Source organism: Silurus aristotelis (genome assembly GCF_946808225.1).
Source record: "Silurus aristotelis genome assembly, chromosome: 7".
Classification (NCBI taxonomy): domain Eukaryota; kingdom Metazoa; phylum Chordata; class Actinopteri; order Siluriformes; family Siluridae; genus Silurus; species Silurus aristotelis.
The window spans coordinates 1,150,621-1,164,466 of NC_139580.1; the positions used below are offsets into that span (position 1 = coordinate 1,150,621).

At 44.3% G+C, this 13,846-nt stretch overlaps 1 protein-coding gene and 1 long non-coding RNA gene across 2 annotated transcripts in view; one reads left to right on the plus strand and one right to left on the minus strand.

Moving 5' to 3' along the window:
• LOC310728876 (cathepsin S-like) overlaps positions 1-13,846 on the minus strand; it is a 53,050-nt gene that overhangs the window by 30,504 nt on the left and 8,700 nt on the right. The window lies entirely within an intron of this gene.
• On the plus strand, positions 1,501-3,467 carry LOC310728905. The gene is made up of 3 exons (XR_014534381.1): positions 1,501-2,394; positions 2,519-2,712; positions 2,824-3,467. It is a non-coding gene; the product is annotated as an uncharacterized lncRNA (long non-coding RNA).

A 13,846-nucleotide genomic window follows, 5' to 3' on the forward strand; every position in this document is an offset into this window, starting at 1 on the left:
CGCATAATAAACACGGAGCGTATGGCAAATTGAGACTTCAACTGTGGGGGTTCCTGAAAGGGTGGCATTGCGCCATATCAATCCACTTGTTTCTGCTGAGTCACAGGTAAGTGTCAATCATTTTCATAATCGAATAACTTATATTTTTCATTTAATATGTGATGTGCTACCAAGCTAACTCCCTAATCTCTTTTACCAGTGTATTGTTGATGTCAAGAAGCGTGCGGTTCAAAGCAGTCCAGCATTTCAGCCGAATCATACGTAAGTTATGTATTAATCATTTTTTAAATATCATCTAATTTTACTTCATAATTTTTGACGTGTAAGCTTTGATGTGGGTGTCCCAAAATAACTATTTATTTGAATTTAGCTGCTTGTTACTGATTCCGCGCGGTAGCTTTGTACCTCATTTAGAGTTTTGAATGTTTGGATTTGAAACAAAGAGCGAATTCAAACAAGTCATTTGTTTATTGGAAAAAAAAAAAACACAAGTAATGCAATGAGAGTTCAACGTGACGTTTGCTAGTCATATGCATTTGCAACACAAGTGCCTGTCAGCACTGTTTAAACGTCGCGCACATCATATTCTAAATAGTTTATGACAGTGGAACAAACGGTCACACGCTTGAACTTGATGCTTGAGTGGTCATTTGAATAACAAGAACATTGCGTGATATTCAGACAATTTTCATTAATTGAGACGTTTGTTAATCAGTTACCTCGACTAAACGGTTAATAAATTGTATTGTATTTTGGACCATTGGTGTCACTATGGACCATGCACTTCGAGTCGAAGCACAGTTACTTTAAAAAAAAAGTAGTTCATGACACTTTAAACTTCAAGAATGTTCTACTGATACTTTCCACAAAGCATCAACAAATGATGGCTTACTATATGGATGGTGAAGACCTTTTTAAACAAACGGTATTTGTAGAGAAAGCAAAGGTTTTCACAGTTGCTTTCCTGGAAGCATCAATTAGGACCGTGATTGAGAGAAGTTATCCAAACACAAGTCAAGTGTCTCTATCCTCTGATATTCATTTACATGGTGTTTGATATAGAGCTGGCATGATTATCTCTGCAGGACAATGTAGTGGCTTGCCAGAATATTTCAAAATATTGAACTGTGTAGTGACCTCCCGAAAAGTATCATTCCTTTGCACAAAACTGTCAGCCTGGTATCTTGAGCATTTCAGATCATTTGAGATAAAGTAAAGCAGTTTAATGACATTCATGTTCTTGATCCTGACATGCTGAATGACTTTCATCCATTAACAGCATACAACTTTGGTCTGAAAGTGCTTGTGACTCCAAAAGTGTTTTAACTCATTAGGGGTCGATAACAGTAAACAATTTTGTCTGTGTTCTTGTGAACATGAAATGTTTTCCTCTCAATAGATTATCTTTTCTAGGGTCCATCCACAGGTGTTATGATAATTAATGTATTCTCACAACTCGATGTAGACCTCACATCTTACCCCGCACCCCTGATAAAATTTTCTTTGGAGGTGACTTCTGCCAAAACTGCCTTCTACAAGGAAAAGCTTGAGGTATCTGCACAAGATCCTCGTAAGCTTCACAACATCTTCTCTTCACTACTCAACCCCCCTGCTGCACCTGCTCCATCCTTCCTGACTGCTAATGACTTTGCCTCCTTCTATGATGAGAAGATTAAGAAAATCTGCCAGACCTTCACTTCCTCTCCAACAATGACTACACAACTCAGCCGACAATCCACTACGTCACTGTCAAGCTTCTCAACCTTAACAGAAGATGAGATACTGCAAGTCATCCAATCTTGCAATCCCACCACCTGTCCTCTGGATCCAATCCCTTCAACTATGCTTTAGATCATCACACAAGATCTCCTGCCCTTCATCTCCACAATCATTAATGGGTCATTAACATCTGGCTATCTACCAACTACCTTCAAGCAAGCAAGGGTCATACCCATCTTGAAGAAACCTGCTCTGGATCCATCAGACATCAACAACTACAGACCGGTATCACTTCTCTCCTTTCTTTCTAAATCTCTGGAACGCACTGTTTTAAACCAACTGCGTGTCTATCTTTCACAGAACAACCTCCATGATCCGAACCAGTCTGGGTTCAAAGCGGCACATTCCACAGAGACGGCCCTTTTGGCTGTTTCTGAGAAACTGCATGCTGCTCGGTCAGCCAAGCTGTCATCTGTACTTATCTTCCTGGACCTTATAGCGGCATTTGACACAGTCAACCACAAGACACTTTGGTCAACCCTCAAAAGCCTTGGCATCTGTGGAACAGCATGGGAATGGTTTGCTTCCTACCTGGAAGGTCGCTCATACCAGGTAACATGGAGGGGATCCACATCTGCCCCATGCAGACTTACCACTGGTGTTCCACAAGGCTCGGTACTTGGTCCCCTCCTTTACTCCCTCTATACCCACTTCATTGGTGAAGTCATATCCCCAAATGGGTTTTCTTATCACTGCTATGCAGATGACACTCAACTAATCCTTTCTTTCCCTCCATCAGATACCACAGCTTCTGCTAGGATATCAGGATGCTTGACAGACATATCTTCATGGATGAGTGCTCACCAACTAAAACTCAACCCCAGCAAAACAGAACTGCTGGTCATCCCAGGTGATTCATCTCCAGGTCAAGATCTCCAAATAACACTTCATGACTCTCTGCTCTCCCCTTCAGCAACTGCTCGTAACCTTGGGGTAACTATGGACAATGAACTGTCCTTCTTCCCACATGTCGCTTATGTTGCTCGTTCTTGTCGATTTCTTTTCTATAACATCCGAAGGATTTGACCATTTCTGTCCATACAGGCTGCCCAGGTGCTTGTTTAGTCTCTTGTCATTTCGAGACTTGACTACTGCAACTCTCTGCTGGCAGGTCTTCCCCTGAACGCTATTCGTCCACTGCAAATGATCCAAAACGCAGCTGCACGTCTTGTGTTCAACCAGCCCAAGTTCTCCCACACCACCCCACTGCTGTGCTCCCTTCACTGGCTTCCAGTAGCTGCACGTATCAGATTCAAAACACTGATGCTTGCCTACAAAGCCAAAAATGGACCAGCACCATCTTACCTCAGTGACCTCATCACATCTCGCACTGCACCACGCTGTCTGAGATCCTCCAGCACTGCTCGACTGGTACCACCTTCTCTCAGAATGAGAGGTAAGTACATTTCAAGGCTCTTCTCTGTTCTGGCACCGAGGTGGTGGAATGAACTTCCCCTAGATGTCCGTACAGCAGAGTCCCTGACTATCTTCAAGCGACGACTGAAGACCTTCATCTTCCTAAAATACTTAAATTAGCACTTTCCAAGTTTGTAGAATTCAAGGGTTATATTTATATTAAGTTTGTAATCTTGTCTACAGTGTAGATTTATTCATTACTAGAGACTCAAAACACTTTTGTACGTCAATCTGGATAAGGGCGTCTGCTAAATGCCGCAAATGTAAATGTAAATGTATTCTTGTACATTAATGATTACTTCTTTTTTATTTTGGGTTGTGTGTTCTGAACAGAGTATGTTGTTGCAGGTTCACATTTCCCCTACCAACATCAGGAGGGTTGAGCTTCCTCAGAGGCCTCAGTCAGTGGATCAATTAAAGTCTTTCCTTACTCAGACGTTACAAATAGAAAATGAAAAGTTCTCACTACAATTTGAAGACCCAGACTTTAACAATGAACCTTGTAACTTGAATAATATCAAAGAGCTACCAGCAGAGAAGGCAACCTTACGTCTTCTGTGGGAAGAGGTATCTCCTCCACAGCACACTGAAGATTTTAATTCAGTGTCTTCTCTTGATACAGCAAGCCTGTCAAGCTGTCAAAGTAGTGATCGAAGCCCTGAATCGTCTGTGTTAAGAAACCTAAGTGCTGAACAGTGGCCATCCACTTTTAACATACCTACTTTTTCCTCTCGATGTCAAACTCAGGCTGCGTAAAGCCAATGAGGTTTACCAGGAGACAAAAAAGCCACTGAATGTCCCAAGAGATATGAAGTCTCAGATTCTGGACAAGATTGTGCAGGCCATTTTTGAAATCAAAGCCTACCCTGATGCCTATGAGATCCAGTCGGTTGCCTCTGCTCTAGTAGAGAAACACCCTTGCCTGACAGAACCTGGCAAACACACAGGTTGGGATGGATGGGTGATGAGTATAAAGTTTATTTTTTAATTATCGGGCCAAACTAAGGGAAGCTGGTTGTTCTGAAGTTAGTGTTAACCGTAAAAAAAATCTTGTGAGGGTATGACAGAACAGGCCTACATGAAAAAGCCTAAAAGAGCAGAGGTTAATTTTTTGCCTAACCATCCTGAAGGCCACACAGAAGATTCACTTAAAAAGAAGAGGCTTGCTATGATTGATTAAATAAAGAAAAGAAAACTGGACATGATAGTCATTCACAGACAGATGAAAAAAAACTTTTCTCTTCGCCGAAAAGAAGTTGTTGTAGTTCAGCCACTAGTAGAAGAGATTAGAGAGAGATGGCCTGGACTTTTTGTAAAGGAAGAGGTAAGTAACTGAATGGCAATTATATTCTGGTTATTAAGTAATGAGTGATGATAGCAATAAACATGACCTTTTTAGTTGTTGATATAATTTTTATTATTGGAAATTATGAACTTTTTATATATTTATATTGGAAAATGTTCTGATTATTTATATTTTATATTTTATTTATATAATTTTCAATTATATATATAATTTTTTTTCTAAATACTGTAGATCTGCATGGAGTTTTTCAGGATCTGTAACATAAAGTTCAGTGAGTCACTTGATAAATATACAGCACCTCTCCTGAAACTCTACAGAAAAAGGAGAGATTCATTGGGTCCAGTATTGAAGACACTTTTGGACAAGATGGATGAGCAGGTACTCTTTAAGATTCTTGAATGTACATATAAAATACACATATTTTAAATGCCGAAGTACCAACAGATTCCTGAATAGGGTCATTAAAGCTAGTGTGCTATCTTTCGTAGTCTATGTTTTATGGGAATCCAATTGAACTGGTTAATTTGAGGAATAATTTTATAATTATAAACTATATAATTGCATTTGTTCCCCACTTTAAAGGCATTGTGCAATGAATCAAAAATGATCCTTTTTACTCTCAATTTGAGATTCCTGTGTTTAATCCATAAGACTTATGAGGTCATAAAGCATCTGCACCCTTTGGCAACTTTCTTCTTTTGTTCTTTTGAGGTCAGCGATATTGTCACTCAATAAAAAAGAGCAGCTCTTGAGGGACTGCCCTTTGTTCTGTGTGAAAATCCGGCTTTTTTGCTCAAGATGTGTCTGGCAAGTTGCCCTTTTCAAACTTTATTTCTAATTTAGTAGCACGCTTAGCATTACATTTGTTCATTTTGTTTGCACATTATGAAAATAATAAAGCTGCAAGCACACCTATTGCACGGGCACTAATAACAATTAGTAATTACGTTTACATGTCAATAAATGCCCCCTCCTATTACTTTATCTCCTAGGACACTGACCCTGAAGACCACAGCACCAGAGGGGTAAAGATCGGAGTCCTCACTGTGGTTGAAGATGATGTTTGCACTCCTGTTTTACTGGCCACTGTGATAAACCGTGCAATAATACTGGAAGAGGCCATTGTTTTACAGGATATTCCAGATCTGCCAGAAACCTTTGCTTATGTGGCGCGAGTGTAGGGGCCTAGGGGGGAGAGCTGAACAGCTCGTCACACCCAAGCTCAAATTTATATACTTAACCAATTCGACTACGCCACCTGGGAGGGTTACACCCAGGAATTAGAAGTAAACCCCAGAGTTTATTAGATCACACAAGTTCGATTCCCTTATCAGTAAGTGTAGGCAGGAAACGTGGGCATCGTATAAAAATACATGGTTTATTGCAAACTTGGATTTAAAATAAAACAAAAAGAAAATGTTCTCACTGGTGAAAACGGTCCGATGACAATTACACAAAAATAAACAATTAGACACAAAATATTAAAACAACCAATTTACACAATTTCCAAATAAGCAAAACAAAATAGAATCATTAAATACAGGGCTGGGGTTACCCACCGGAGTGATCAGCACTAATTATCAAAAAGCACACTTCCACACACAAGCACACCTCAACATGCACTCAGAGCACCCACTCATACACGTCAAAAAATGTTGCACGGCAAACGTCTAAATAGCACCACCAAAGACCTTTCACCCGTGGGACCCCAGCTCCTGAAAGAAACCAAAAGCAGAATAAATCTCAGACAAAAATAAAGGAAAAAAAGAATTAAGGTCACAATTCCACCGTAATACGATGGACGGTCACCGAAGCACAATATAATTCACCATATACACCTCTTAAAAAGAAAAACAATGAAAAACTTTATCAAAAGTTTGAGGGAAGCAAAACTCAAAAGGAGCGGCCGCGTCGTCCTTAAACCAGCCCCGATACTTGCATGTTGCTCGACCCCACAGTAGGCCAGACAATACCAGTTAAAACAAATCACAAAAGCCAAACGGCAGCAGCAGAAGTCCCCTTTTTAAATAGTTGTAAGCCGAGGTTGTTCACTCGGCACGCAGCGAGGGAAAAGTCGAATCGCAGCAATAATCACCCAGGACGAAAAAGGAGGATCCTATAATACAAACGATGATACAAGATATAAATGATACGAGTAATTGCACGAATACATGCCGTAATTCCCCCTAACAAACCCAAACAACTTACCAAATGCGGAGAGATGAGTTCCTGAGAATCAATTCACCGCTCAGGATACGCAGCCTTTAAATAACCTGCTGTTAAACTGAAGTTCAAGGACTGCACGTTACTCACGCCACCCGACCCACGTTAAAGCTAAACATTGCTAAACAACTTCCTCATACCTGCAGGGAGGGCATTAAACAGATCCAAAACAGCATCCAACAGGGACACACACTAAAAAGACAGGCTAAGGATACACAAACGAGCCATTAGTGCAACGAGCAAAGAAAAACTAATTAGTCAACGCCACATACTAACAGCACATACCTGAAATCACTATAGCAACCACAGAAGGGGAGGATACGGACGTGACACATGCCAGTCTCAAACCAACCCGCTCTAAATAGTGCCTGCTCACTACTGATTGGTGGTCAGGAGTGTCAATCACCACCAGTGCTTCATTCATTCGGTCACAATCCACCCCTAGCTTCTGCATCGTCGCCCCGACAATGAACTAAACCAAAAGCCCACCCTCTTAACTTTCAGTCCCAAGGACGAAATAAAACCACAGCGGTACTACCCACTATACTAGATACTGTACCTGGTCCCAAGGATCGTGGGAGATGATGTACATTAGAGTGCTGCCCAGCAGTACGCCTTCCAGTCCTTCTCACCATGCTCTCACCCACCGAAGCAGAGTGTAAAGGAGGATTCATTAGTGGCTGCACATTCACTCTTGCCTCAGGGATTTCTTCTGATTCCTGGACTTCACCAGAACCCTGGGGTTCAGCCCGAACCATACTCCTAGGTGCTTGCCTACCACTAACCTGCGTTGTTTCAGGTACCAGAAAAAAAAAACCACCCTCGTCCGACTCTTCTTCTCGAGGCCACACAGTTTCCACCAATGGAATGTCCTGCAACATGGGGGGAGGGTTCCTGCCAATCTGAAGTTTCAGCAAAGATCGGTGCACATGCTTTAACTTGCCTAAATCTGTGATGGGAGCAATTGTATACACCACACCTCCTTCCTTAGGTGCCTTCACAATCTGGTACACCACGGAGCTTCACAGGTCATGGATTTTGTCGACCTCTCACGCTATAGTCACAGAGATATACCAATTGATCCTCCCGCAGTTGAGATTCTCGTACCTGCAGATCGTGCCTGGCTTTTCGGCGGTCAGCAGCGGCCCCCAACCACTCATGAGCCCACTCAAAAGCCCCCTGCAACCGATCCTGATGCTCCAAGACCCACCAATGAACACTACCTGACTGTGGCTCTTCAACTCTACCAAGCAGGTCCAAGTCAACTGGAAGTCTAGGCTCCTGCCCAAACATAAAAAAATACGGGCATTCTCCCGTAGCTTGGTGAGGAGTAGTGTTGTAGGCGAACAGTACCTGTGGAAGACAAGATGGCCAGTCCCCCTTCCTTGACACAGGCAAGGTGGGCAAAAGATTTTGCAGCGTCCAGTTAAAACGTTCACACTGGCCATTTCCAGCAGGGTGATATGGAGTAGTGCGTGACTTTTCAACTCCATATAAACAACACAACTGCTTAATAAGTGCCGACTCAAAGTTACAGCCTTGGTCCGAATGGATACGACCAGGCACCCCAAATTTACAGAACCATTCAACAACCAGAACCTGTGCCACAGTCTCAGCTTGTTGATTTCTAGTAGGTACCGCCAAGGTGTATTTGGTGAAAATATCAGTCATGACCAACACATTCTCAAGACTGGAACTTGAGGGTTCCAACACAGTAAAGTCCAAGGCCAGAATCAGGGGCAGGCTGGACACCCTTTGCACACTGGCACCTTTCACATTTATGGCACCACCGGGCAATCCCTGGCCAAGGACATCCCTGGCCGAGGACATCCCTGGCCAATAACATCGTTGCCACACCAGCTGAGAGGTGCGCTCCACCCCCTGGTGCCCGTGCAGTTGGTGTAATTGTGTCAACACCTCAGGTTTCATGGCCACTGGCAATAGCACTTGGAGGACCTCCTCTCCACCATCCGGGCGAAACACCCGGCGATAAAGCACCCCCTCCTTCTCCACCAGACGATCCCACTGCCGAAACAAAAGCACAGCAGACCTAGAAAGTTTCTTACGCTCCTCAGAGCTAGGCAGCAATTTCCGCCTCCAGAACACCAGCAGATGGAATAACCAGGAAAGGATACAATCTGGTTTACCTGAGTCACCAATCCGCCTTGGTCGACTTGACACAATGCAGCAGGAACAGATACACCTGGGCACAAGTTCTGGCGTGACAAGGCATCAGCATTGCGGTTGCTCTTACCTGATCTATACTTAAGCTTAAAGTCAAAGGCTGCAAACTGGGCAGCCCAACGCTGTTCCATGGCACCCAACTTAGCTGAGGTCAGGTAGCTAAGAGGGTTATTATCGGTGTAGACTACACACTTGTGTCCCAGCAGGTACTCCCGGAACTTCTCAGTCATGGCCCACTTGAGCGAAGAAACACCAGCTTCATAGAACTGTAGTTTGAAGTATTGTGCTCAGTGGGCCGAAGACCTCGGCTACCATAAGCTATGGGACGCACCTTACCTTGTTGCTCTTGTGAGAGGACCGCCCCTAGCCCCCCATGGCTGGCGTCCACCTCCAGGATAAAAGGAAGTGAAAAGTCGGCATAGGCGAGTACAGGGGCTGTGGTAAGTCTACCTTTTAACTCCTCGAAGCTACTCTGACACTCTGTAGACCGTGCCTCAACAAACGCACGGGACCCAGACTTTGACCGCTCTGGGGTTGCCAGCTCTGCCACCAACCTGTGGAAGGGGGCAGCCAGCCTCGCAAACCCCTCCACAAAGCGGCGGTAGTAGCTAGCAAACCCCAAAAATGACCGCAAACCTGCAACACTGGTTGGCCGAGGCCACTGCGAAACTGCCTCAATCTTGCCTGGGTCTGTGGAAACCCCTTCTGAGGAGATCACATGCCCCAGGTACTGCACTTCGTGTTTGAAGAAGGCACACTTGGACAACTTAGCCTTCAAACCTTCCCTGTGTAACCGGCTTAAGACTACCTCCATCCGAGCTAGATGTTGGTCAACTGATGAGGAGAAAACAACAATGTCATCAAAGTACAAGAGGAGAGACTGACACTGTTGGTCCCCAAACAACCGTTCCATTGATCTCTGGAAGGTGCTGGAAGCATTGCAAAGGCCAAACGGCATCCTGTTCCATTCAAAGAGTCCAAACGGAGTACAAAACGCTGTCTTAGATCTATCTGCCCCACTAACAGGGACCTGATTGTACCCACTGGCAAGGTCCATGGTAGAAAACCAACATGCCCCTGCCAGTGAGTCCAACGTCTCCTCGATACGAGGTAGAGGGAAGGCATCCTTTTTGGTCTTTTAACAGCATTTAAATGAAGGTAGTCTAAACACATGCGTAGACTGCCGTCCTTCTTCTTAACCAAAACAATGGGTGAAGCGTAGGGGCTGCAGCTCTCTCTAATTACCTGGGCCTCCAAAAGTTGGTTAATGTGAGCCTTTACTACCTCGTACTCTGAAGGAGGAATACGCCTGTACCGCTGGTGCACAGGGACCTCATCTAGTAAGGGGATGTCATGGGAAATAAGATTAGTACATCCCAAATCCCCATCATGTATGGAAAACACAGATGAATACCGGTCTAGTAGCGTCCTCACCTTGACTTGTTCTTCCACCGACAACACAGACAAGTCAATCGCCCGGATCGGCTCTTGTACCAGAGGGGAAACATGCACAACTTGTGTACTCACCCTAGCTGAAACCTCCTGAACTTCAGTGACCTCTGGGGGTAAGCTCACCACCTGAACATGGTTAACAGTACCTACGACCATGCTAGCGTACATCACTACCTCTATTGTACCCACATTAACCACAGGCACATAAGCTGTGCCATGGTGCACGTGGACCAGAGCAGGAGATGCCAACAAACCTGCTGGGAGACCAGAATCTGGAGGCTTAAACAATACTGTACCACTTGAGTACTGGGCAGAGCACGTTACGGCAACCAATTTCATGGTGCCCCCTGGGATGCGACATGCCCGACATCCACGCACCTTGACTCGACCCCCCTGATCTGAAACTAACTGGATGTCGATGTGATGACAATGCTGTAAGGCCTGGACAACAGAAATAGGGGCCTGTGACACAACAGGTGAATCAAAAAGACTGGTGCCATACTGACCAAAGAGCTCCGGGTAACAGCGGCTTAGGACGTTCATTCCCAGAACACCAGGAACCTGAGCACCCAAACCACCGGGAGGATCTCTGACCACCAGCACTCCACACCCTAAAACCACACGCCCACAAAGCTGTACATCTATTTCCAAATAGCCAATATAAGGAATTGAGAGGCCATTCGCAGCCCGGAGCTGTAACCAATGGCACGACCTAAGCTGTTCCTGACCCCACGACCCAAAATTCGCCAAGAAACACTTCTCCGTAATGGTGGACACCATAGAACCAGCGCCCACCAGGCAAGGTACCCTAACCCCACCTATACACACGTCAAGTTGTGGACACGTTGACATAAAACGAGACATAAAATCGTAAAACAAAAGCGGGAACTAGTTTTCTCTCGGTACCGCGGAGGCTGCGCGTACTGGTGGAATGCGAAAAGGCCCCGTTCCCCATCACAATCCCTAGCAAAGTGACCAGGCTGCTGACACCGTCTACAAATTATCTGATTAGATCGGGATAATTGCGAACGCTGAGGATTTTAAATTTGAGCCACACTTTGAGTAAGTTGATTCAATTGTTGTTGTTGCTTTTTCAGCATTTCTCGCAACTCGCCCAATTCGGAAGTCGCCAAGTTACTACTTACCCCTGTGTGCTGATGTCCCTGTACCCCGTACTGAATACCCTGAGCGGAAGGAACTGATTGGCTTCGACCACGCACCCCCCCAGGCATTCCCTCCCGTTCCCAGCGAATAGCTTCGCTGCGAACATCCAACAACGTAGCAGTGGGTTGGCGGCGGACCAACTGTTTCAATTCACGTCGAAGCGCACCGTCGCTCACATGCTCAACAAATTGATCTCGCAATAAAATATTCGCATTAGGCATACCATGGGGTGATTGACGTTTCACCTTTTCCAGAAGATTCAACAGGGCTAGGGAGAACTCTAACAAGGTCTCCCCACCCTGTTGCTTTCTGGAAAAAAAGGATTCTTGAAGAGCTATGTACAAACTTGTGCAACCATACAATTCGCGCAATGCCTTAATAATTTAGTTTTGATCCTCCCTCTCGTCCCTTGGCCGATATCGAATTTCCTCCCTCGCCTCTCCCTCCAAATGATCAACCAAAAAGAATGCTTGATCAACCGAAGAGAGATGGCAAAGACGCATGCAGGCCTGAGCCTCCTCCACCCATTCCTCAATCCTAATGCCGGACCTACCGTTAAATTTCGGACACTTACGATCCCGAGGAACAAAAACGAAACGATTTGTTGCAGAGGCAACAGCACCAGTGAGTGGTGGATCTACAACGGAAGACATAGGAGCATTAAAAGGGCCAGGTTGTGCAATTGGCACTTGCTCCTGTTGCAATCTTTCATTATCTGCCCTTAATTGGGCTACCAATTCTCTCAATTCGCGTAGTTCATCTTCCATAATTGCAAACCCAGCAATCACTTACCACTACTAAGGAACAATACGAAGCTCAGGATCTACTCACAAAAAAAATGAAGGAAAAAAAAAAAGAACTGCTGCTGCCCAGCTTCTGCAAAAATACAAAATATACAAAAACACAAATACACAAACAATACCCACATCTTCTGCACTACACAAGAGATCCTGCCGACTATGCCAGAATGTGGCACGAGGGTGGGGGCCTAGGGGGGAGAGCTGAACAGCTCGTCACACCCAAGCTCAAATTTATATACTTAACCAATTCGACTACGCCACCTGGGAGGGTTACACCCAGGAATTAGAAGTAAACCCCAGAGTTTATTAGATCACACAAGTTTGATTCCCTTATCAGTAAGTGTAGGCAGGAAACGTGGGCATCGTATAAAAATACATGGTTTATTGAAAACTTGGATTTAAAATAAAACAAAAAGAAAATGTTCTCACTGGTGAAAACAGTCCGATGACAATTACACAAATAACAAAAATAGACAATCAGACACAAAATATTAAAACAACCAATTTACACAATTTCCAAATAAGCAAAACAAAATAGAATCATTAAATACAGGGCTGGGGTTACCCACCGGAGTGATCAGCACTAATTATCAAAAAGCACACTTCCACACACAAGCACACCTCAACGTGAACTCAGAGCACCCACTCATACACGTAAAAAAATGTCGCACGGCAAACGTCTAAATAGCACCACCAAAGACCTTTCACCCGTGGGACCCCAGCTCCTGAAAGAAACCAAAAGCAAAATAAATCTCAGAAAAAAATAAAGGAAAAAACCAATTAAGGTCACAATTCCACCGTAATACGATGGACGGTCACCGAAGCACAATATAATTCACCATATACACCTCTTGAAGAAAAAAAATGAAAAACTTTATCAAAAGTTTGAGGGAAGCAAAACTCAAAAGGAGCGGCCGCGTCGTCCTTAAACCAGCCCCGATACTTGCACATTGCTCGACCCCACAGTAGGCCAGACAATACCAGTTAAAACAAATCACAAAAGCCAAACGGCAGCAGCAGAAGTCCCCTTTTTAAATAGGTGTAAGCCGAGGTTGTTCACTCGGCACGCAGCGAGGGAAAAGTTGAATCGCAGCAATAATCACCCAGGACGAAAAAGGAGGATCCTATAATACAAACGATGATACAAGATATAAATGATACGAGTAATTGCACGAATACATGCCGTAATTCCCCCTAACAAACCCAAACAACTTACCAAACGCAGATAGATGAGTTCCTGAGAATCAATTCACCGCTCAGGATACGCAGCCTTCAAATAACCTGCTGTTAAACTGAGGTTCATGGACTGCACGTTACTCACGCCACCCGACCCACGTTAGAGCTAAACATTGCTAAACAACTTCCTCCTACCTGCAGGGAGGGCATTAAACAGATCCAAAACAGCATCCAACAGGGACACACACTGAAAACACAGGCTAAGGATACACAAACGAGCCATTAGTGCAACGAGCAAAGAAAAACTAATTAGCCAAGGCGACATGCTAACAGCACATACCTGAAA